Here is a 25,022-nt window from a genome sequence, read left to right as displayed (position 1 = left end):
CATTTTAAAAAATTCTGTTATGTGAGTGAGGCCATCAATGTACCATGCAACTTAGATAGATGATCATTACATACTATACTTTTGCCACCCTCCCTTAATGGTCATACTAGAAATTACACCAGGCTTATTTTTAAAATGCATAAACTTATCTGGATCAAGTGGCTTGCTAAATATTTCTGCAGTCAAAACTTGGGTCGCACAATATTGCTACTGAATGTTATTAGCATAAATATATAATTAATAGTTAATAATAATTAGTATTTTGAAGAGAAATGTTCTAAAAGACATGACTATTTGTGAAGGGGTACCTTCCCTGGTATAGAAATATGACTCTCATTTGTAACCAATTATATCTCTTGTACCTTCAACATTCTTATATCTAAATATTACTTGTCCTATAATGGATATTTACATATTCTAGATGTTCTAAATATTCGTGAGTATCCGAACCTTGTTTGTTCCATTGGTATTAGATCCGCATTTTCTGATCACCAGGCCTTTGGTTAGGCTTTAGCCACACTCAATTTTTTTTTGAGTTTCTCTTGTTCCAACGTCCGTGACAAAGAAAAGGCCCTTGGCCATCAACAACAAGAAAAACAGAAAAAAAGAATGAGATTATATATGTAAACTTTATAAAAACATAAAAGTAATGTATACATATATATTTATTAAAAAATTATATGTAAAAAAATCCATGTTATATTATACATATGTATTTAAAAAAATTATTTTGAAATAAGTGGTCAACAGTAGCAGTGGCATAGCTGCCAATGCGACCACCATATGCCACCTGTGCTTTTGTGTGCTGCTATCCGAGTCTTGCCATCACCTGTGCAACCAACTACAGCCACCACTGCCATTAGTCGTAGTCACAACCCTGCAGCCACCTGCACAACCAACTTAGCTGACATTGCTTTCAATCACAGTTGCAGTCACTTCTCCGGTTACCCTATTGTCCACCCTGTCGATCGCACAATAACTACGAAAGCCATTTGTAGATTTGTGCCATACGAAAAACACCCCACAATAGTTATACTTGGGACAGTCATTGTGCACAGTCGTATGAATTCCATTTGGCTGCTTCTGTCTCGTCTCATTCTGACCCTGCTTTGTACCATTGTCGTATGCTAGTAAAGCTGCCACCCTTGTGCCTGTTGTAGCATATCGTAGAGCTCTTGCCCGCCTGTGCAATTCGTCAGGTGCATTTAGTGGCTCATTTCACCACGGTTGTTGGGGGTGGATACACTGCCAATATTCCGTCCTATTGGTGCATATAAACTTTTTGTTGATTTAAGTTTGAAGGTGAACACCATAAAAGGTTTAGGAAGATTTAATGAAAGTTTTTAATGTGTGAGATATCAAATTCCATTATAGTCCATATATTTATATATGTGTTATGTAAAAACTATTTAGTGTAATTATATGAAAGGGCACGATCATAAGATTATGTTCTTTCCCGAAAAGGTACCCATGGTGGTATATAAGCCAGGGACCCTCATTGTAAGATAACCATCTTTTAGTTTATATATATATATATATATATATATATATATATACATATTTTCTGTCTATTACTGAGCATTCATGCTCCATTTGGTATCGGAGTGAGTTTGGTCCTCAGGCTAAATTTGTTGCACTGAAAAACACAAACATCTGTTGTTTGGCTTCTTCATCCGTTCGTTGCATTCAACACCCTTAGCCGCTACATCCTTGTTGTTCTTCGCCGTCAATTCCCTGCCCGACTAAATTTAGTGCCTTGTCCGCCATAGTCTGACTTTGTGTCCACTCTCACTGTTCCACCACAGTTTGACTCTGTGTCCACCGCCGAATTCAAACATACGCATCACTCCCAATTGCTGTGACTAGCTTTTGTCCATTGCCTTGTTGGTGCGTCTTGTTCCTTCGACCACCTTCAGATTGTCTGACATATTCTCCAAATTGCGTCCCTGTTCCTTCGCTCTCCTCCGACCACCGTCCGACTGGAAAAAGAACTTGAGTAAAATCAAGTGTTTTGGTTGCAATTAGGAAGGAAACTATGTTAGTGAATGTCTGAATAGAAAGAAAGGTGATAAGAAGAAGGAGTAGTAGACGACGACTTCAACAAATATTGATGAGCTGTCTTCAAGACTTGAGGATGAGCTGTCTTCAAGACAGTGGGGCGTCGTATCATATGACAGGGGTTAAAAATTACTTCTCTAGTTACTAGGATGAGGAGATGGGCTTTTAGATTCAATTGGGAAATTAGTCCAAGTGCACTCCAGTTGGGAGAGGGATAGTTACGCTTCAGAGAAAGTCAGGCAAGAGTACTCATGTTATAGTTGTGTTGTATGTGCCAGGTTTAGGAATGAACTTGATTTCAGTTTCTTCTCTTTATGATAAAGGATACGATGTCTGCTTTCGAGAATAAAAGGTGTACATAAAGCACTAACATCAGAAGTCAGTAAAAGAGATTGGGGTGAGAAGCAACGAGTTATATTGGTTGCAGTTGGAGACTCGAAAGGCACTAGTGAGCAGCAACAGTAGCAGAGACATAGGAGAATTATGGAATAGGAGGATGGGGCATATGCATCACATAACGCTCAAAGTTCTTAGGGAGACCGTGACAGTAGTTCCAAAAATAAGCACGAAATGTGATGATGTGTGTAGAGGGTGTGTAACAATAGATCCATAGGTGTGCTAGACTTGATACATTCAGATATATGTGGCATCTTGTCAACAAAATCTCTTAGGGGGGTATGAGTATTTCATGTCCTTCATTGATGACTTCTCCAGGAAGACCTGAATTTACTTATTGAAGACAAGGGACGAAGTCTTCAATCGCTTCCAAGAGTTTAAGGCTCTTGTGGAGGACTCAACAGGGAGGAAGATAAAGGTTCTTTGGACAAATAATGAATGTGAGTACATTGAGAAAGCTTTCAAGGAGTTTTGTGTGAAGGAGGGCATCAAGAGAGAATGGACAACCTCATACAACCCGCAACAAAATGGGGTTTCTAAAAGAGAGAACAAGACGATAATTGGAGCAACTAGGGTGATGCTATATGACCAGGACATGTCTAGATTTCTCTGGGCAGAGACATGTAGTACAATAGTATACATTGAGAACAGGGTCCCACTGATGGCATTGGAGAAGATGACACCCAAGGAGACATTTACGAGAAAGAAGCTTAAAGTCGAACACTTCAGGATTTTTGGTAGCATAACATATTGTCACATTCTAGATGATAAACGCACCAAGTTGGATTCCGCTGTAGAGAAGGGATATTTCGTTGGCTTCAACGAGACGTCCAAGGCATACACGATCTACATTCCAGGTAGCAGGAAGATTATTGTGAGATGCGAGGTTAAGTCCTAGGAGGAGAAATCCTTCAAGAGATCTTGTGAGTTGCCAATAGTTGATCAGAGTGAACCAACAAAAGCTATAAGGGATGAATAGGGATCTTAGGCTCAGGGCACTAGTACGAGTACAATGACTAGCATAGGTGCAAGTACAGGTGCAAAGGAGAGTTCACAACAGATGGGGCAACAACAACAGGTAGAGGAGTTTGTGGATGCTCCTAGATCGAGCATCAGGGATAGGAGGCCACTAGAAAGGTGTTTAGGGTATAAGGCATTGATGAGTGAGCTCATTGACAGTGAGCGTTCTAGTTATCAAGAGGTTGTACAGTATCAATTGTGGTAGGATGTAATGGTGGAGGAGTACAACTCCATGCTGAATGATGTGTGGGAGGTTGTACCTAGACTGGTTGAAAGGATAGTCGTTGGTTTTCGTTGGATCTACAAGATCAAATACGTTGCAGATGGATGTGTGGAGAAGTACAAGGCTAGGTTTGTGGCCAAGGGATTTGCTCAAAAGGAGGGAATAGACTATAAGAAGACATTTACTCTAGTGGTTAGATACACTTCCATCAGGGTAGTGGTCTCTCTAACAACACAAATGGGATGGAATATTCATTAGATGTATGTCAAGGTGACTTTTCAGAATGGAATAATAGAAGAGGAGGTGTACATTGAACAACTAGAGGGACTTGAGATGCATGGGAGGGATACCCATATATGCAGATTGAAGAGAGCACTATATAGACTCAAGCAAGCTCTCAGAGCATGGTATGGTCAGATTGGCAATTACTTGTAGCAAATGGGCTTTGTGAAGAGTGAGGCAGACTAAAACCTCTACTATTTTATGGGAGGAGGTGAGCCTCTCATTCTCGTGGTATATGTGGATGATCTATTTTTGACAAGGTCACCAAGACTCATAGAGGACTACAAGTGGGACTTGGAAGCAAAGTTCGAGATGAAGGATTTGGGGCTGATGCATTATTTTCTAGGTCTAGAGGTACGAGAAATAGATGGGGATATCTTCCTTGGTCAAGGAAGATACACTTGGAGATCTTGAAGAAATTCAAGATGTTGGACGTTAGACCCATGTCTACTCCTATGATTACCAATTGGAGGTAGGTAGATGCGTCAGAGCAGGAAGCAGTGAACCCCACCTTGTATAGATAACTTATTGGTTCTATTGTCGCACATAATGTCTAGGCACCACGACAACGACTCAGATCGAGGGCTGTCACCCTGATCCCTAATCTCTCCGTTTAAAATGTTTCCCTATAACAAGATAAGGGGGGTAAACCTTATGGAAATGGAATGAAAGAGAACTAGTTCCCAACCAGTTCGGGAGACACAGTGAAGCGACCAAGTACTTGATTAAGATTTATCAAGACTTACAGGATTTGATTGAATTTAAACGATTGATACCAGTGCTTTATGGAGTCAACAATCTTGCGAGGGAAATGAAGACCAAGTAATCGATTAGCAACTGCTGCTTAGATGAATGATTGTCTTAGATGAAATGCAGATCCTAAAACTAATGTGATATGCAAGAATCTTGGTTAATTTTAGTTAAATTCCTATCTAAGTTTTAATCCTTCGATCCTTTCTGTGTTGAGCCCGATTTCGTAGTAATTGGCAGAGAGAAGATAAGATGAAGCACACTATGGTGTGATTAACGATACCTCTCGTGAAAATCTAACATACCCGGTGCCTTCGGCGTTGCAGAGAGTTTTGGCTCTAACGACTGCAAGGTCACCATTTTAAGTACTATTAAAAGCGTGCTTCTCAAGCAAAGATGGATGGATACCTATCTCTCTATCGACGAAGCTTATGCTTGGAAGTAAATTTTAGTTATGCAGAACTAACTGAAAATGCAAGTGCACGAGATGATGAGATGAAGTTAGACTTGAGGATCAGAAAGGCTTGTGTCGTGAAAGCCCTTAATCACCAAAATGAGATGTTCAATTTACTGGATGAAGACTTAGAAATAAACCCCTGAAGATATCACAATTAAACTACAAGCTTACTTCAAATCTTTTTGATACAATTATAGCTCAAAGAGAACAAAACACTTCTTTACAATTTAATATCAATGCCAACAGATGTTCAAAAAATACTCAGCTTAGGAAACAAAGATATGCAATTTATTACAATTACACGACAGAGTGCTTTAATAATTATTCAAAATATTCACAAAATATTTAACATGCAATGAACATCGAATAATTCAAGCAATTAATATGACGATCAATCTCAATAGATGCAAAATATTCTAGCAATTAAATTTCTAGAGATCTAAATACTTTGAAAAACCTTGAAATTTAAATGCTAAACAATTCACAATCCTAGAATTAAAATGATTTGTGCTTAGTGACCCAAATCTAGGAAAATTTGATGCTTTCCTATAGTCAATTTTTAGATACGATTAAAAATTAAGTGTGTTTGACTATGTAGAAGTCAAAATGTTTAATACCACAAAAGTTTTCTTTTAGAGGTTTTACCCTTAACACAAAAAGACACCAAGAAGGAACTTTAGATTAACAGTTTAATTATTCCTTAGGAAAAATTCTTCGATGTGCTAAGTTTTATTAAGCAAGTTAATGTGGCCAATATTTAATTAAGATTTTTTTAATGTGACAAATGTAAATAAAAGACTTTAATAAATTAATTTTTTTAATGGGCCATAGGCCACAAAAAAACTAATATTTTAAATGTGAAAGCATGGGTCCTTCGATTTATTTCATTCGAAATTTCAAAGTCATGAAAATTTTGAAAATTTTTATTTTAATTTTATAATTTTCTTTAAAAAAATAATAATAAAAAAATGAGACAAAATGAAATTCAAGATAAAAAAAATCAAAGTTAAAAATTAAACTAACAACTTAATCAAAATGTCATAAAAGAAAATGAAATTTAATAAAACAAAATCAAACTAAAATTAAAATCTCACACCAATTTTTTTTTTTTTAAACAAACGTTAAAAAAGAGAAAAAGAAAATCGTAAACAAATCAAGACTAATCTAACCCTAACCCAAAGATCAAACAAAATAAAAAAAATGAAAACGAATTGTTTGCTTGTGCGTATACAGGTTTGGATAGCGGCGGAAAGGAACTAGAGCAGGTCAAGAGGATAAGCAGTTTGGGCAGTGGCAAGGTATGCGATTTAGTATATGGCCATGGAGGAGGGAGCTGCAAAGATAATGAAGGACGCATTAGGGAGGCAACGTTGGAGAGAGCTGCAACTAGGGATTTGCATTTTATGATTTGCAAGTTTAGCATGGCTGCGGATGGAGGGACTAGTTAGGTCTGAAGATACGAGAGATGGAATGCGGACAGGGAAATAGATGCGAGGGTTAGCTTGGATGCTTGAGGGGTTAGGAAGTCAAGGGAGATGAGGGTTTTTTTGCAGGTTAAGGAGCTGCGAAGAGGGAGGCTACAACGTCGTATGGCAGTGGGAAAGAAGAATTCAGGCAGCAAGGAGATGAGGACACAAAGATGAAGAGAAGAAAAACAAAAATGCAGGCAGCAAAATTCTCTAAATTTTCCAGAGAAGAGAAAAACGCAGCAAAAAATAAGTTCAATTAGGCAGCAGACAGGAGAAAAATGGTATCCAAAAACCTAAGAGAATTTCCCAAAAATTTCTAATTAAAATGATATATTCTTCTGTTGAAAATTTGTCGTCGAAACTCTTGTAGAAAAACCTTAGATCTAAACTTTGAAATCCTCAAACTGAAAATAATTTGGAATAATGCCCCTGCAAATGATTTTGAGGCCAGATCTTACCCTCTAGGGCCTAGATCTGGCTTCAAGTAAAAATTATCCTTTGGATCTACAACGACATGACAACAAAGAAACACCCATAACCGAGATATACAAAAATAAATAAAACCCCAAAAACCCTAGTCAGGAAACCTAAAAAAATTACAGATATATGAACAAAGATGGTAGATCTATCAGATCAAAGGAGTACGAGTCCAACTCTGTTCCGAGATCTAATAATCTGAGGCTCTCAACAACCAAATCTATCAATTTTCCTTAATTGTTTAAAAATAAATTTTGAAAATTTTGGAGAGGTACTAGCCCAAAAACACTCTGCAGGAAAAATAATTTAATCTTAGGATATGCCCCGAAGCTTATGTGAAGTAGGCTCTTCAGAAAATATACAATGAGAGTTGGCTGGTCCAATCGAGAACTATCCCCAAACGCTTAACGAAAACTCGAAAAATCTCTTGCAAACACTAGATCAACCATCAAACCCAGTAGAGAAATATAACAACAATGAAATTCTGAAGAAATACAGATACCTGCTACTTTGATCAAAATTTAGAATGTCACCCTAGATCTAACAAACTGAATAAGGTACCTGTATTCAGATTATTCTAAAGAGCTATTGGTTGATAGTTTTCACATAACATTAAGCAGAAATTAAAACAATGTTACCATAAGCTCATGACGAGGAACACCATAGCACGTTGAAACCCCAAAGATTTTTGTATTAATTCAAAAAAGTATACAAGAGAGCTTGAGAACTTAGTACATGATTCAGAGATTGGATGAATAGACTGACAAAATACCTTTTATTTAAAGATAAATCCTCCAACGGCTAGTTTGAGTGATCCTCGTCAAAGCAATCTCGACCGTTGATGAAGATTAAAATTTCTTTTAATCTCATCTGTCGAAATGTTTAAATATTTGGGGAAATTCGAAAATTTTAATTAAATGCATTTTAATTAACTCAAAAATAATTTTTTTAAGTTAATTTCCCCAAAAAATTGACTTTGACTTAACTCCCAGGACCAATGGTTTAAAATTTAACAAAATAATTAATTTACCTTAGTCTCGGGACGTTTTAAAATTTAATTTTTTAGGACCGACGAATTTTGCCTTTAGAGAATTTAAATTTACTACCTAGGACCTAGAATTAATAAAATTTCTGGCTTAGGATTTTAATTAATTTTGGGCCAAAATATTTAATTAATTAACCTATGAGGGGATAAATTATTTTTCCAACTCTCAAGACACTTTACGTTATGATTTTCATATTTTTTTACATCATAAGGGGGAAAACCCATTTGTAATAGACCCTCACTGACTACCCATTTCTGCAACATGAATATAATCCAACAGACTAAGCAATTTGCAATAAAATAACCGAACCAAATAGTTAGGATTATTCTCAAATCACTTTTACATAGACTTGATCTAGAACACTAGGACTTGCCTAAGATTCTAGCGACAAAATCTATTGCAGCTTTGGGGTAAGACCGGAGGGGAAAACTCTGCCGACCATCAAAGAATGGACTGGTGAGACAAAAAACCTCCCAGAATGGAGATCGTCACTAGAAAGATAAGTTTACCTAAGTTGTTACATACATGAAACGGTTCTACTGGGATTATTTACATCATATACATGCAAAATGGGTTTACATTAGAACATGATGGTCAAGCTGATGAAGATAACTGGACGACACAGACACATCGATCAGGCGCTGTCACTTTTGCGAAAAAAGGGGGTGTACTCCTATGGGTCTGTTGACCACTGGAGTGGCACCTGATGATTATATGAAGACTCCACGCCCAAGGATGATCCAAAGGATAATTATACCATCATATATCATCAGTCAACATAATTTTTTATCTCTACTTCTATCTTCTCATCATCTTTCTTGTACTCAGATTCCACACCCTACTGGGAATTGTAATAAGTGATACTAGTAATGATGAGTTTTTGAGTCTGTAACAGGCCTAGGATGTTGGGACTCGATTAGCAAATGAGTACACCTTCGAGTGTTTTTTTTTATCTGGTTAAGTATCGCTTATTTTTCAGAGGCGAATAATTTTCTTTGTTTTCACTCACTTTTTACCCCAAAGTTGGGGTGGTGGTTTGAAGTTGAGCCCCTAACACATCTTAGTGTTTAGAGTCGATGTATATTATTACCATACTAGATCACACAAAAAATTTCGTGGAATTTTGTTAGGTCTAGGTAGTCATTTTTTTTAATTTTTTAGATTTCCCACAAGTCAAAAATTGCAAACAAAATTGTACTTGTAATGTAATAAGTGTTGTCTAGAGAATTTGTGTGGGGTATGAGTAATGAAATTTACTCCTCTCACCTTCAACTTTCTATTTTGACACACTTCAATGGGAAAAAAAAAGTGTTTTCAACCCCCAAAACCCACTTTTTCTAAGTTTAGTGGGAAATCTGGCAATTAATTAAGCCAAAAATTAAATAAATGGACAAAAATAAATATCCACACATGCTATGTTGTGGAAATGAGGTGGAAAATTATGGAGGAGTTAAAGTGAAGTCCCAAGGTGATGTGGACTCCTAAAATCAAGGAAATGACATGTGCTCAAATAAAAGTTAAAACTAAATTTTTGGCATTAAAGGAGATAGTTGCTTACTTAGAAATTCGAATTTGTGAAGTTAATGCACATTTGGGAGGATTTGAGAGAATATTTGGTGGAGATTTTTGTGGGAAATTGTCCTCACATGGGTTACCACCCATATACACTTGTCATTCTATCATAAAATTCGAATTTGGCACATAAGGGAAGAAGAAAATGATGTCCACTTGCCAAAATTTGATTTTTACACTTGGTATTGAAGCTCCATTGAACAAATTTGAATTTCTCTTTGGGATTGTTACCTCATACCACTTGTTTAATTACTTCTACATTGGGATTGGCTCCGATGCCATTTGTCATTGTCATTTTTCATTGGGATTTGTTCCCAACTCTATATATAATAGAGCCATGGGCTCTCACATTGTATCATAGAACGAGCTATTGGGCTTACGAGACTCTGCTGGATTCTGTATTCATCTCTCATATAATAAAAGAGATTTTGGGGTACTATTGTGTCGGTGTTCTCCTTCCATTTCTTGAGGTGATGTTATTTCAATTGTTGTGCTTTATGTTCTACATGTATTTTGGATTATGCTAGTTATCATTTTGCCACTTGTTTGGATTAACATATGCAAGCTATCTTGTATGGTTTTTGGGTTAGAGAAATACTTTAGGAAGAAGAGCACTAGAAGATTTTTGGTGAAATCTCTAGCCTTTTACTCCATTGTATAATCTAATCCCTCTAATCCCTTTCCAAGTGTGTAGAGATCTTTAGATTTGGTTGAAGGATTTAGTTGTGCATGGGATAGCTCTCCAATAGCCGAACTAACTCCTAAGATCAAGAATAGAAGGACCCAATCAGTTTTCCTCAAGGATCTCATCAAATGATTTTGAAAGAGGGAGTTTCCTTTCCTCTAGCCTACTAAGATCATATAAATTTAAATTAAATATTTTTCTTGATCAATATTTTGTGCTTTCAAGGATTTTATTTGCTACCTAGAGCATTGTTTTAACTAGACAAGTATGGAGTTCTACTTGCATGTCTTGATCTAGTTCTTGTACACTAATTGTAGATTATCATTTTGACTATTTCATGTCATCTTTGTCTCCATTTCAGGATTGCTTTTCTTTCAATTTTTGAAGCATTCTACTTTTGTTTTAAGCAAAATGAAATTTCATCTCTTAAAGAGCAAATACTTGGAAGGCATTGGTTGCTTATGTATTTAATGCTTATCTTATGATGGTTATTGCTCATATCAGTTTTTGCTAATAAATCTTAAAGAAATAATCTATTTAACTCTATAAATTCTCCTAGAAACTCACATCTCTTTTTAACTTAACTTTTCATTAGGGAACCCCCCCCCCCTCCCCTAACCCCACCACCCCCCCTTAGCTAACCTAGGAGATAGCTTAAACGGAGGGAGAGGGGATTTAGTGTGACAACCTCTTCTCTGAGTTCCCTGCCACCTAAGTTGCAGGAAACGTGGCCCTAGGGGTCGTTTCCTCCCGGGAAACGAAACGAAACCCGGAAACGAGTACCGTACGACCTGGAAACACGTTTCCGGCCGTACTGCCACGTTTCCCGAAACAGAAACGTGGCAGTACGGCCGGAAACGCATTTCCAGGCCGTACGAGCCACGTTTCCCCAAATTTATGTGTTGTTTTTAATTTTTTTTTTTTTTTTTTTTTAATTTTTTTTTTAGGTTTCCGGGATGTTCTAGAAACCTATTCTAAAGTTATAAAAGAGCAGTTTGTCTCATTCTCTCATCACACTATTCAGCAAGTCGTTTCTCTTGGAGATTGGCTGATAGTGGAATTGGTGCATCATCTTCTTCAGCACTACCATCCACTGTTGAGCATTGTGCTGCTTCTATTTTTGATGAGGATTGTTATGATGAGGATTAGTCTTTTGTGACTTGTCTCTATAGTTCTTGCAGCCTTATAGTCTTTATTGTACTTGCAGCCTCATATACTAATATAAATAAAGGTTGATTTTGGATTTTCCTATATTTTTATTTTCATTATGTGATCATTCATGACTTATGAGTAAATGTGATGTAAATTTAATCTTAATGTTTAAATGTAATAAATTATAATCATATAATGTAAATGTATCATTCATGCTTTATGATTGCACATATATATAATAATAATTTTTAAATATTTTTAATATATATATATATATATATATATATATATATTCGCGTTTCCCCGTTTCCAAAATTTGGGGAGGTCGCGTTTCGTTTCGCTTCCCGTTTCGGAAACTCGTTTCCGTTTCCTCGTTTCGTGCAACTTAGCCTGCCACCAACCACACCTTGTGGGGTTGAAGGCTTTTTTCACTGACTTGTAGGTAGGTGTAGGCGGCAGGGTCAACAAGGTCGTAGACACTCAGTGGTCAACATCTGGCTATACTTGGGTACACGTTGCTGCATCAGAGAAATGTGAGAATCCAGAATCTACATCCATGCAACACACAAGATAACATAAGTAGTGTCCATCCAAAAATCATCATATAACATTAAGCACATGAAATAAAAGCTCATCAATAATTTTATTACAAAGGATGCCCCATGGTATCAGATGTCATATTTGAAGAATAGTTTGAGCATTTGGCAATTTGCAGGTAAGTCAAGTGGTTCGCCATCCAATCTGCTCAAGTGGAAAGAATTTGGCCCAACAATGTCTTGGATAATATATGGTCCTAGCCACAAACTGTCAAATTTCTTATGTTTTCCAGGCTTTTCATTCTTGCGATCCCAAAGGAGTACCATATCTCCAACCTGCAAACATCTAGATCGAGATGATTTATCAAAGTTTTTCTTAATGTTAGACTGAATTTTACACATACTATAAAAAGCTTTCCTATGAGTTTCATCCAACTCCACAATCTGATCAATTTTATTTTGAACAACATCTTTATCAGTAGAAAAATGCTGAAGGAGTTGATAAGCTGGCAATTTAAGGTGCACAGGTAAAGTTACATCCAAGCCATAAACTAATTCAAAGGGACTTTTACCAATAGCTTTCTTTTTAGTAATCCTATTTGCCCATAAAGCATACTTGATTTTACTATCCCAAGACCGCTTATTATCTTCTACTGTCTTCTTGATAATAGTTATAAGATTTTTATTACTTGATTCAGCAAGGCCATTACTTTAAGGATAGTAATTAGATGAATGAGATAAGACAATGCCATACTTGAAACAAAAAGATGAAAAATCTGAAGAACTAAAAGCCTTGGCATTATCAGTAGTGATCTTGGTAGGTATACCAAATTTAGTAATGATATTATCTTCAATGAAATCCATAATGACCTTTTCAGTGGCATTCTTAGCAGGGATGGCTTCTACCCATTTAGTGAAATAATCAGTGCAATCAAAATCCATGAGTAGCCATTACTAGAATTTTCACGAAACTTCCCAATGAAGTCGAAACCCCAATGCTGAAAAGGTGCCTCCACAACCATAGGTTGTAAGGGCAGGGAAGCAAGCTTTTGTTTCCCAGTGAACAGTTGGCAGGCTTGACAACTTCTAACAAACTTATGCACATTGAAGGCCAATGATAACCAACTCTTAGAATTTTGTGGGCAATAGTTCTAGCAGCATAATGACCACCACAAAATCCCGAATGAAACTTAGAAATTAACTTCTTGGACCCAATTTCATCAACACACTTAAGTACTATGCCCTCAGGTTTTCTCCATCCAAGGCCATCCTTCATGAGGCAATACTTAGTGGCCTTTAATCTAAGAGCCCTTCTCTTATGAGCAATTAAATGCTTAGGACATGTAAGATTTAACAAGTAATAAATAATGTCCTTGTACCACTCATGCTCTCCTAATATTTGCAGCTCAAGTGAAGATGAATTTTTAAGACAAATCAAACCAAGAGCTTTCTCATTACCTTTGGTCATCATTTCAGCCAAGCCTTGGCCTTTGACTAACTTGGTGGGTCTAATCTCTAAATCATATTCTTGGATTTTAGTAACCCACCTAGCACGAGTCCCTAAGCAATCCGTTTGAGTTAATATATCTTTAACTATAGAATGTGGGACAAAAGCAATGATTTTGGAATAACCCACATAAGTTCTGAAATGCTTAAGAGATTTGACTAAGACATAGGCTTTCTTTTCCATGGTAGTGTAATTTAATTCAGAATTTTGAAGCGCTCTACTCATGAAAGCAATAGGCTGCTCGTGACCATCCTTATTTTTCTGCAATAAGACACCAACAATGGTATCTTCAGAAGCGAAAGAGAAAATCATGAAATCCTTTGAGTAATCAGGATTAACTAAAACAGGAGCTTTGGCAATAACACCTTTGATTTCTTGAAAATCCGTTTTGCCATCTTCTTTCCATAAAAATTTTACATTCTTCTTTAGAAGACTTGGAATAGGCTTAGCTACTTCTGCATAATTTGGGATAAATCTTCTAAGAAAATTTGTTTTTCCAAGAAAAGACTGAAGGGATTTAAGATTATGGGGGGGTAATCATTTGGATTGCCTCAACTCTTTCAGGATCAATCTTGATTCCATCTTTAGAAATAATGTGACCAAGTAATTTCCCTTCAGTTACTCCAAAAACAGACTTAGCTGGATTTAAGGGAATCCCATACTCTCTACATTTATCAAAAATTTGCCTAAGATGACCTATATGACTAATATCATCCTTACAAAAAACAATAAGATCATCTTGATAAATTTCGATAATCTTCCCAATTAAACCCTTGAAGGCATAATCCATAGCCCTTTGAATAGTAGCCCCAGCATTGGTTAATCCAAACGACATTCTAATATATTCAAAAGTTCCCCATGGTGTGGTGAATGTAGTTTTGTGACGATCCTCCTTCTTAACCTATACTTGATTATATCCAGAAAAACCATCTAGTAATGACATCATTCCAGAACTAGTTACTCTTTGCGACATAGTCTCCATGTTTAGCAAAGGGTAATTATTTTTTTTACATGCTAAATTAAGGTTCTGAAAATCGACACAAAGTCTAATTGTACCATTCATTTTTATAACAATCACTAGGTTGGAACACCACGTTGAATGCCTCGTTTGAGCAATAATTCCTGTTGCAAGTATTTTTGAAAGCTCTTTTTGAACCAAAGGGGTTAATTTAGGATTTATTTCCCTAAGCTTTTGACGAAAGGGTTTAGCATTTTCATCTTTCGAAGGCATAGTGTGCTCCATGACATCTTCCCTATAACCTTTTAATTGATCATAAGAAAATGCTAAAACTTCCCAATATTCACGAAATAAATTGGTTAAATTTTTCCTTCCTTCATCATTAGTACCCTTACCAATTTTGACAATCGTGGGATCACTAGAGGTACCAATGTTTACTTCGATGAATTCACCTGGATCCATTTTATTTTCCTCTTTCATCTTTGTGGCATTATGCCGATCAAAGTGCCGTTCTAAAGAAACAACATTCCTAGGAGTAGGATTTATAATATCTTCATGATCATTAGATCCATCCTCCCTAGAATCTATCCAAAAATTTTCAAACTCATCCAAATTATCAAGAAAACGAATCACTTGTTTCTCATCATCAAAAACTTGCCAATGCTCTGAATTATCTGGAACAGAAGGTCTAAAAATAACTTCCATTTTTATCTTATCCTTGATCAACCCATCAGATAACTGCAAAGTAGAAGCAACTACAACAAGCTCATCTGCCAAACTATTCTGTTCTCTTGGGATAGCTTCAAGGTCAAGGGCATCAAAGTATTCCATAGTATCCCATACAACATTTCGATAATTCCTTAACCTTTGATTTTTACATGTAAATTTATTTTTAATTTGCATGATAACTAAGTCAGAATCTCCCTTGATACTAAGCAACTTAACTCTTAAAGCCTTTGCCAACTTAAGACCCAACAACAAAGCTTCATATTCAGCAACGTTGTTGGTTGCTTCAAATTCCAATCAATAGGCAAATTTGAAAACATGATCAAGGGAAGATTTTAATACTATTCGTGCACCTTTACCATGCCTAGACGATGCACAATCAAAATACATGTACCAAACTTTATCATTGAGATAATAGCATACCCTAAGCATCAGGGACATCAACAACAACAATGTCCATAACAATCATAATGTTAGGGTAAAGTGATAAATGAACTTGTAAATCCTTGATTAACCCATGAGCTTCAATCTTCTTAAAATCTATGGCACATATATTGTAGTAAGGCCTAGAAACTCTTAAATTGAGCTGTTCCATGACCCTCTTGGTCATGACACAAGCTGATGCAGCGAAATCCAACATACATCTATTCAATTTATATCCATTAACCATCAAAGTAATAAAGAATAGCTAATGATCCTTGTTATCTAAATCCAAACTTTGCAAATATATAGGAGCATCCTGATAGTCAGCGTCAGGTGCCTTCTGTTAAGAAACATTCACTTGAGGAGCTTCAATAGCTTTTAGTAACTTAGCCCTTTGGGAAGGAATCTTCGTAATCTCAGCGACAGGAACCCATATTTTTGCATTATTAAACCAACTTCCCAAATCGATATCTAATCCTGAGTTTGAACCTGAGTTAAAACTTCGAGGGGGAATTTGATTCCCACTTTGATCTTTATCCCTTCTTTGATAAGTTAAACTGTTATCTTTAGCAATTTCCATGACTTGCTTTGGAGAAGGCTTTTCACCAAATAATTTAACCATCATATCCTTTTCATGATCAAAATTATTTATCCTTAAAGATGATGTGGAAGGCATAACATCTGAACTGCTTTCCTTAACTTCCATCCAATCTTCCATAGACAAAGAAAACTCTTTACCCACTACATTTATTTGATTACTTGCCCCAAACATTCCACTATCCAAAATCCTTTTAACTGTGGGGCAAGTAGCGTCCTCATGAAGAGCATCACAAGCCTGATAATAAGGCAGAGCTTCATCGACCAAGTTAGTAGATTCAAGCAGATTAGGCGGTCTTTGCTCACTAGATTGACCTTTCTTCTGCCAAGTATTATTATTTCGATTATTATTATTATTTCTAGGCTGGAAATTCTATGTTTGAGCTCTTTCCATTTGGACCAACCTAGACTGCAAAGTAGTTATTTCCTTAGCATTGTTAGAGATTAATTTCGCTTGGTTAAGCTCCATGCTTTCAATTTTTGGCAGTAATTTTTGAATAGGGTCGTCATCAGACTCTTTAACCTTGTTTCCTTTAGGTTCTTTCAGTTTTGTTGAAGCCTTATCAAAACCTGGGATTTCAGTCTTCCCAGATGCCTTCTTATCTTTTTCAAGCTCTATTGCTAAGGCTTGACAATCCTTATAATTAGGAAGTTTAGCACGTCTCAATTCATAAGAAGTATCAGAGTTAAATGCATCGATATAGAAGTCCTGAAGAGATTTATCAGGAGGTTTATAATCTTGAGGTAATTCCTTAATAATATCATTAAACCTCTTATTAAATTCTTATATGGTCTCATTTTCTTTTTTTAATGACACTGATAGCTTTTATGAGATGCCTCTCTTTTCTCTTATCTCCATACTTTTCCTTAAAGGCAGTATTAATCAATTGCAAAGAATCAAATGAATCATTAGGGTTTTTTGTAAACCAATCCAAAGCATCTCCCTCTAAGATAAGAACAAAAAGGCTCATTTTTACATCTTCATGATTATAATCAGGAACCCTCGCATACTTACCTAGCCAAGAACCAAAAGCTTTCAGATGAGCATTAACACTAATTGCATTATTACCTTGAAAGGCAGGCAATTTATCCATCCCATTGTCTAGAAGATCATTGGGATAACCTTGAATGTTAGCAAAGTTACAAGGGGCGAACACGTCCATGATGTCGTGCTTTAGGAAAAGGCAAATGGATATCAGAGAGAGCTTCTTGTCCGAGATTAACAAGAAAGTTACGAGAAGATAGCTTGTGTAATCATATTCTAAGAGCCCTTTCAGGATCAGGAGCAGGATTAACCAAGCTACTTGGATGTCTTCTAGTACACACTCTTGTAGAAGATAAAGGAAGTGGAGTTGCCACTCGGACAAAAATATAACTTCAAATAACCCAAATGCAAAGAAAAAAGTCAATAAAAGGAACCGAGGACAAGGAACTTATCTTGGCGAGGGACGAAAGGATGAGAAGAATGAAATGAGATGAATGTCGAATGTCGTAAAGCCAAGGTCCAATAAATTGGTCCCCGACAATGACGCCAAAAAATGTTGCCACACAGAATGTCTAGGCACCACGAAAACGACTCAGATCGGGGGCTGTCACCCTGATCCCCAATCTCTCCGTTTAAGCTGTCTCTCTATAGCAGGCTAAGGGCGGTAGACCCTATGGAAATGGAATGAAAGAGAACTAGTTGGGAACCAACCAATTTGGGAGACACAGTGAAGCGACCAAGTACTTGATTAAGATTTAGCAAGACTTACAGGATTTGATTAAATTTAAACGATTGATACCCGTGCCTTATGGAGTCAACAATCCTGTTAGGGAAATGAAGACCTAGTAATCGATTAGCAACTGCTGCTTAGATGAATCACTGTCTTATCTGAAATGCAGATCCTAAAACTAATGTGAGATGCAAGAATCTTGGTTAATTTTAGTTAAATGTCTATCTTAGTTTTAATCCTTCGATCCTTTCTGTGTTGAGCCTGATTTCGTAGTAATTGGCAAAGAGAAGATAAGGTGAAGCACACTAAGGTGTGATTAACGATACCTCGTGAAAATCTGGTGCCTCCAGCGCTGCAGAGAGCTGTGGCTCTGACGACTACAAGGTCACTGTTTTAAGTACTATTAAAAGCATGCTTCTCAAGCAAAGATGGATGGATACCTATCTCTCTATCGACCAAGCTTATGTTTGGAAGTAAATTTTAGTTATCCAGAACTAACTTAAAATGCAAGTGCACAGGATGATGAGATGAAGTTAGACTTGAGGATCAGAAATGCTTGTGTCGCGAAAGTCCTTAATCACCAAAATGAGATGTTCACTTTACTGGATGAAGACTTAAAAATAAACCCTTGAAGGTATCACAATTAAACTACAAGCTTACTTCAAATCTTTTTGATACAATTATAGCTCAAAGAGAACAAAAAATTTCCTTACAATTTAATATCAATGCCAACAGATGTTCAAAAAATACTCAGCTTAGGAAACAAAGTTATGCAATTAATTACAATTCCACGACAAAGTACTTTAATAATTACTCGAAATATTCACAAAATATTTAACATGCAATGAACATCGAATAATTCAAGAAATTAATATGATGATCAATCTCAATAGATGCAAAATATTCTAGCAATTAAATTTCTAGAGATCTAAATACTTTGAAAAAACTTGAAATTTAAATGCTAAACAATTCACAGTCCTAGAATTAAAATGATTTGTGCTTAGTGACCCAAATCTAGGAAAATTTGACGCTTTCCTATAGTCAATCTTTAGATACGATTAAAAATTAAGTGTGTTTGACTATGGAGAAGTCGAAATATTTAATACCACAAAAGTTTTCTTTTAGAGGTTTTACCCCTAACACAAAAAGGCACCAAGAAGGAACTTTAGATTAACAGTTTAATTATTCCTTAGGAAAAATTCTTCGATGTGCTAAGTTTTATGAAGAAAGTTAATGTGGCCAATGATTAATTAAGATTTTTTTAATGTGACACATGTAAAAGATCAAAAAGACTTTAATAAATTAAATTTTTTAATGGGCCATAGGCCACATAAAAAAATAATTTTTTAAATGTGAAAGCGTGGGGCCTTTGATTTATTTCATTCAAAATTTCAAAGTCATAATTTTTTTTTTTAGTATTTTTAAACAAAAAAAATAATAGTAAAAGAAAAATGAGACAAAATGAAATTCAAGATAAAAAAAATTCAAAGTTAAAAATTAAACTAACAACTTAATCAAAATGTCATAAAAGAAAACGAAATTTAATAAAACAAAATCAAACTAAAATTAAAATCTCACGCCGAAATTTAAAATCTTTTTTGCCTTTTTAAATTTTAACAAACGTTAGGAAAGAAAAAAAGAAAATCGTAAACAAATCAAACCTAATCTAACCCTAACCCAAAGATCAAACAAAATAAAAAAAAATGAAAACGAATTGTTTGCTTGTGCGTATGCAGGTTTGGACAACAGCAGAGAGGAACTGGAGCAGGTCGAGAGGAGAAGCAGTTGGGCAGCGGCAAGGTATGCGACCACAGCGAGTTAGTATATGGCCACGGAGGAGGGAGCTGCGAAGATAATGAAAGACACAACATGGAGGCAATGTTGGAGAGAGCCATGGGTAGGATTTGTGTTTTATGATTTGTAGGTTTAGCATGGCTGCGGATGGAGGGAGTAGGCAGGTCTGCAGGTATGCAGGAGATGAATGTGGAGAGGGAAATAGATGCGAGGGTTAGTTTGGACGCATGAGGGGTTAGGAAGTTGAGGGAAATGAGGGTTTTTTTGCAGGTTGAAGGAGTTGCGAAGAGGGAGGCTACAACAACGTATGGCAGTGCGAAAGAAGAATTTAGGCAACAAGGAGATGAGGATGCAGAGATGAAGAGAAGGAAAACAAAAATGCAAGTAGCAAAAATTCTCGAATTTTTCTAGAGAAGAGAAAATCGCAGCAAAAAAGAGAGGCTCAATAAGGCAACATATAGGAGAAAAATAGTAGCCAAAAACCTAAGAGAATTTCCTAGAAATTTTTGATTAAAATGATATATTCTTCTGTTTAAAATCTGCGTCGAAACTCTTGTAAAAAAACTTCAGATCTAAACTCTGAAATCCTCAAACTGAAAATAATTTGGAATAATGCCCCTGCAAATGATTGAGGCCAGATCTTACCCTTGAGGGCCTAGAATTGACTTCAAATAAAAATTCTCCTTCAGATCTGCAGCTGGATGACAACAAGAAAAGACCCAAAACCTAGATATACAAAAATAAATAAAACCCCAGAAACCCAAGTCTGAAAATCTAAGAAAAATAACATATCTATGCACATAGATGGTAGATCTTTTAGATCTGAGGAGTATGAGTTCAACTCCGTTACCAGATCTGATAATCTAAGGCTCTCAACAACCAGATCTATCAATTTTCCTCAATTGTTTAAAATAAATTTTGAAAATTTTGGAGAGGTACTAGCCCAAAAACACCCTACAGGAAAAATAATTTAATCTTAGGATAAGTCCTAGAGCTTATGTGAAGTAGGCTCTGTTGTCGTACAGATTGTCCAGGCAACACAACAACGCTTAGACCGGGGGCTGTCATCCTGATCCCCGATCCCTCCATTTAAGCTGTCTCCCTGAAGCAGGCTAAGGGGGGTAGACCCTATGGGAAAAAAGATGACCAACTGGAAACCAACTGGTTTGGGAGACACAGCAGGGGGAAGCTAGCACTTGATCGATGTTAGAATTTGATTAGACCTTTAAATGCTTAAGATCAGTGCCTTATGGAGTTAATGAAAACAAAGTAATTAATTAGCTGCTGCTGCTTATGAAGTAATTTAACAATTGCTTGAAAATATTTACAAAATATCAAACATGTAACGAGCATTATATAATCCAAGCAATGATTAATTTTACTAGATGCAAGATATTCAAAAGATGCACAAAGTTCTAGCAATTAAATTTCAAAAGATCAAATACTTTAAGCAACCACAAAATTTAAATGCTAACCAATTTCAAATAGTTAATCTCTAGATATAAACATTTAAGCACATTTAACTATAGCACAACAGAAAAAAGACTTTATAAGGGATTTCCAATTTTTAATTAGTCTTTTTTCAAATTTTTTATTTTTTATTTTATTTTTTAAAATTTTTAAATATATAATTTTTATTTTTTTAAATAAATCTAAATCTAAATAAAACAAATAAAAGTTTAACTTTTAGATTTTTAATTTTGAAATTTTTTGATTTTTTTTTTTTGATTTTTTAATGATTTTTATTTTTATTAAAATTAAGAATAAACAAAAATCTAAATCTAAATGGAAACAAAAAATTTGAAATTTTTTATGAAATCTATAAGCTAAATGAAAAATAAACTTAAACTGAAACTAAAACCAAACTAAAAAAAATCAAAATCTAATCTACATAGAGATCTAATTTAAAATTTTTATTGATCAAAATAAAACAAAGAAAAATAAAATGAAACAAATTAAATCTAACCGTATTTAAATTTTTTTATTTATATTTTTAAAATTTGAGTTGAAAAGTTAAAATAAAGCTAAATACGCTAACACTTAAGCTACATCTATCTATCCCTAAAAGTCAAATGATACTAAAAAGAAATTTTTATATACATGCCGAAATTAAATAAAATGAAACCTAACCTAATGGCATACCAAAAAGAATTCGAATTTTTCTTTTGTTGATTGTTTGCTGTTTGCAGGTGTGGAGGAACCTGGACGGCGGCAGAAGAAATTGAGCAAGCCAGAGGTTGCGGATAGGGATGAAAGAATGGCAGACAGAGGCATGGAGAATCAACGGTTCGATGATGAGGGGTTCGCGTGGAGAGAAAATGAAATACGTAGGTGACTCGAAGGGCAATAATGGTTGCGTGGAGTTGTCAAAAGCTTGAATGGAGGCTGTGATGAAGGTTTGGCAGTGTTTGATGGCAACGTAGAGGAGATCGAGATGCAGACAGAACAACAGAAGAGAGTTGTAAGGAAATGTGTGGAAGGGTAGTTCGATGAAATGGAGCTAAGCGTTTAGGAGCTGCGTGAGGCATCTTGAAGAAAATGGAACACAGGTGTCTTGTGAGGGATGCAGGGTGACAGGCAGCGTGGGAGAGGTGAGAAAGGACCAGCATAAAGGAGTTGAAGGACTGCAGCGTAGGAGTTGGGACTGCGTGCAGATCTGGCAGTAAATGAAGAGATAGCATGGATCTGACAGAATGCTGGAGCAGAGGACGCAAGGCAAGGTAGTAGCCCCCAGGACTCTTGAAGTTTTGAATCAGCTGTTTCGGATTGTCTAATGAAAACCTCGCAAAATTTTCCAGATATGAAGTAAATATTTCTGCGAGAACTGAACTTGAGGCCAAATCTTACTCTCCAGGGCCTAGATTTGGCTTCAGATAAAATGTTTTCTTCCGATCTGCAACTTGCAATAACAAAACCGAACACCTAGAAATAAAATGTGCAAGAAACAAAACTAAAAACCCTAAAACCAACTAAATAATTACAATATTCACAGTTTAAAGGCTCTAAATAGCCAGATTTGTCAGTATGCCATAGAAATACTTTCGAAATTTTAAAATTTTAGATGAGGTGCTTTAGAAAATCCTTCATGCATCCGCAATAGAAATTCTAATGATAAGTGCGGGATCAAAACTAGCTGGGCTCTTCAGAAAATGCAATCCAGGAGTTGACTGGTTCAACCGAGAATTTCCCCAAATGCCCGGTAATCTGAAAAAAAAGGATTTCCTGCACAACTTACTTCAACCATTAAGAAAGAAGGAGAAAATGATAATAAAATCCAAATGTAATGGAGATACCTGCCATCATATTCAGAAATTTAACTACCATTCAAACCATAGCGACTAAACAATATACTTGTGTTTAAAATCACTCTTCATAAAGCTATCATGAATGGCTGAAATTAAAATCATGCACATAAATAAAACATCTTACAATATTTCTAGAAGAGTAACACTAGCAAGATTTCAACCCCAAAGTTTTTCTTTATTGCACATGAAAAATGACTATAAGAGATCTTTCTTTAGCACATGACTCTAAGCTCGAATGATCTCAAATGACCCCTGACACCCTATTTAAAGGAAAAATTCCCAACGGCTAGTTCGAGTGATCCATGTCAAAGTGATCTCAACCGTCGATGAGGATCAAAATCTCTTTTAATCTCATCCGTCGAAATTTTAAATATATTAAAAAGTTAAAATCTTGCATCTATTTCCTCAAAACTTTGACTTATTATTATTTTATTTTATTTTTCAATTTTTTATTTATTTATTTTATATTATTTTATATTTTTTAATTATTTTTTGATTTTTTTATTATTTATATTTTTTATTATTTTTGGACTCTCGAACTTAGCCTTTGGGAGTTTTACCTAGGACTTAGGACCCATGAGGGGATTAATTATTTTCTAACCCTCAAGACACTTTACATCATGACTTTTACAATTTTACATCTCAAGGGGGAAAACTTATTTGACATAGACCCTCATAGACCACCCAGTTCTGCGACACATATAATCTAGCAGATCAAGCTATTTGTAATAACCTAACCAAATAATAAGGATTATTTCCAAATTACTTTTACATAGACTCGAAGCACACTAGGATTCCCCTAAGATTCTAATGACAAAATCCATTCCGGCTTTGGGGTTAGGCTGAAAGAAACTCTACCTACCATGGGTCGGTGAGACAGAAAACCTTCCGGAACGTAGATCATCATTAGAAGATTAGGTTTACCTAGGCAAATACATACATGACACAGATCTGCTAAGATTATTTACAAATTTACACATGCAGACTGGGTTTACAACATAACATGATCAGGCTGATGATGACAGTCGAATGGCACGGACATGTCGATCAAGCGCTATCCCTTTTGCGAAGAAAGAGGGTGTACTGCTATGGGTAGTTGACACGTAGTGGTCAATAGGCTCTTCAGAAATATATGCTGAGAGTTGGCTGGTCTAACTGAGAACTATCCCCAAACGCTCAATGAAGACTCAAAAAATCTCCTGCAAACACTAGATCAAACATCAAACCAATTAGAGAAATAGAACAACAATAAAATTTTGAAGAAATAGAGATACCTGCTACTTCGATCAAAATTTAGAATGTTACCCTAGATCTAACAAACTGAAAAAGGTACCTATATTTAGATTATTCTAAAAGAGCTATTGATTGATAGTTTTCACATAACATTAAGCAAAAATTAAAACGATGTTACCATAAGTTCATGAAGAGGAACACCATAGCACGTTGAAACCCCAAAGACTTTTGCATTAATTCAATAAAGTATACAAGAGAACTTAAGAGCTTAGTACATGATTCAGAGATCGGATGAGTTGACTGAAAAATGACCTTCTATTTAAAGATAAATCCTCCAATGGCTAGTTTGAGTGATCCTCGTCAAAGCGATATCGACCGTTGATGAAGATTAAAGTTTCTTTTAATCTCAACCGTCGAAATATTTAAATATTTGGGGAAATTTGAAAATTTTAATTAACTCAAAAGTAAAACTTTTGAGTTAATTTCCCCAAAAATTTGACTTTGACTTAACTCCCTCTAGGGATCAAAGGTTTAAAATCTAGAAAAATAATTATTTTATCTTAGTCTTAGGACTTTTTAAAATTTATATTTTTAGGACTGACGAATTTTGCCTTTGGAGAATTTAAATTTACCTAGGACCT

General features: G+C 35.6%; 1 protein-coding gene across 1 annotated transcript in view; it reads left to right on the top strand.

Annotated features, from left to right (window-relative positions):
• The window catches only part of NRPC2 (nuclear RNA polymerase C2), a 292,525-nt gene that overhangs the window by 67,600 nt on the left and 199,903 nt on the right, over window positions 1-25,022 (top strand). The window lies entirely within an intron of this gene.

This window comes from Pinus tabuliformis, chromosome 1_1 (genome assembly GCF_031772625.1).
Source record: "Pinus tabuliformis cultivar Carrire ecotype Pingquan chromosome 1_1, CPIR1, whole genome shotgun sequence".
NCBI lineage: Eukaryota > Viridiplantae > Streptophyta > Pinopsida > Pinales > Pinaceae > Pinus > Pinus tabuliformis.
This window is presented reverse-complemented; position numbering and strand designations above follow the sequence as displayed.